This window comes from Oncorhynchus kisutch, unplaced genomic scaffold, assembly GCF_002021735.2.
Source record: "Oncorhynchus kisutch isolate 150728-3 unplaced genomic scaffold, Okis_V2 scaffold1111, whole genome shotgun sequence".
Taxonomy (NCBI): domain Eukaryota; kingdom Metazoa; phylum Chordata; class Actinopteri; order Salmoniformes; family Salmonidae; genus Oncorhynchus; species Oncorhynchus kisutch.
This window is the reverse complement of record NW_022263056.1, coordinates 43,079-45,000: the sequence shown is the minus strand read 5'-3', so window position 1 is coordinate 45,000 and position 1,922 is coordinate 43,079. Positions and strand designations below refer to the sequence as shown.

Sequence of the window (1,922 nt, the reverse complement as noted above, 5' to 3'; positions counted from 1 at the left end):
AGAGAGAGAGAGGTGGGGTAGTTAGAGACTCTGTTAGAGGAATGCTTGTTGACAGCTGTATGCTGGCTCGTGCATTAAAGATCCAACTATCAAATTATTTAAAATTCAAATTAAGCAGCATTACTTTTTTCTCTCCAATATAAATCATTAATTTTCTAAGATCTGGTTATTATCCCCCCCCCCCCCCAAAAAAAAGTGAGGGCTGTACTGAGGGCTGTACTGAGGGCTGTACTGAGGGCTGTACTGAGGGCTGTACTGAGGTCCTGTACTGAGGGCTGTACTGAGGTCCTGTACTGAGGGCTGTACTGAGGGCTGTACTGAGGTCCTGTACCTGTTCTGCAAGTAAAGAAGCAAACCGCCCACACATGGTAAATGCTGATCCCAAGTTCTTCATTACTGAACACAATCAATAATATACAACGTGGTTTCTGGAGTCTGAACTTCACTGATTTAGTGGCAAGAATAAAGCAACTCTGGAGCAGCATTTACCCAGCGCAGGGTCTCATTTCCTTTATTCCCTGAGCTTTTGGCCCGAGCACCAGTTTTTAAAGAAAGGTCCAAATCAGCCAAACGTTTACCTCCTCTGCTGTCACAGTCGGTGCCACTGCTCCCTGAAGAGTCACTCGGAGACGAGGAAGGATGGATGTTAGACAGGTGTTCCTCCATCACGGTTTCTCAATATGTCCTAACGATGTCTTGTGGACCGGTCGCCACCCCCCACCTCTATTAGAGGGTAAACGGCTTTTTAAAAGTTCTGATATAGTGTCCCAATGCAACGAGTAGTCTAGCTGCTGTGTGACGGTTTCTTCCTTCAGCCGTGAGGAGGTCACACCAACGGCCTCCCCCCCTGACGTCTGGAACCTTGGCGATCAGCAATGATGCGGGAAAAGTTTGTCAAAGTGTCACTGCCAATCTATTGGAGAAGTGTGCTGATGGATGGGTAGCTGTAACTGGCTCCTCGTGTCCGCAGTCAGACTGGCAGACGGCTGGTCAGTTCCTCTTCAGTCCAGATCAACTCCACTTATGATCACTGGATGTCTGTCCGGTTGCCTCTCCTTCCTCTGTCCCTTGGTGTTGGGAGATACGATGATCTCTCTCTCTCTCAGGTCCTGGATAGTCTCTTGGTCTCTGTAACAGTGGTGTGGATCTGCTGAACAATGGAAGTTAGTTAACACTGTGGGGCTCCCTCTTGTCCGGGAGCTGTGTGTGTGTCTGTGGGTCCTGACTGGTGGCTGCTCCTCTAAAGGGGAGACGGTGGGGACCCGGTGGTGGGGGCAGGATTAGTCCACAGCGCTGTGTAAGCACATGCTGCTTATTACTCATCCTCTTAATCTTTACTGTTATGTTCATCCACTGGTCTGATCAATCAGTCACATTTCCAGAACTTAGAACAATGTGGAACAAGGTGGACGGAGGGGGGGGGGGTCTTTATCATGTTGGTAAGAAGAAATATTGATGGAAATATTAGACGAGAAGTATAGAGAAAGTCAGAGGGTCTCTCTCTTTCTCTCTCTCTCTCTCTCTCTCTCTTTCTCTCTCTCTTTCTCTCTTTCTCTCTCTTTCTCTCTCTCTCTCTCTCTCTCTCTCTCTTTCTCTCTCTCCTTTCCTCTCTCTCTCTTTCTCTCTCTCTTTCTCTCTCTCTCTCTCTCTCTCTTTTTCTCACTCTTTCTCTCTCTCTCAATTCAATTGAAAGGGCTTTATTGTTTACATTGTCAAATCGAGTGAAATAGATAATAAACAAAAGTTAAATACACTATCAAAAATGAACAGTAAATATTACACTCTGAAATGTTCCGGAAGAATACAGACATTTCAAATGCCATATTATTTCTATATGTTGTAAATATGTGCAAAAGGGAAAATAAATAAATATAAATATAGGTTGTATTTACAACGGTGTTTGTTCTTCACTGGTTGACCTT

The 1,922-nt window shown here is 45.3% G+C and overlaps 1 pseudogene; it reads right to left on the bottom strand.

Moving 5' to 3' along the window:
• LOC116364624 (photoreceptor-specific nuclear receptor-like) overlaps positions 1–1,230 on the bottom strand; it is a 7,509-nt pseudogene extending 6,279 nt beyond the window's left edge.
• Between the last annotated feature and the right edge of the window lie 692 nt (positions 1,231–1,922).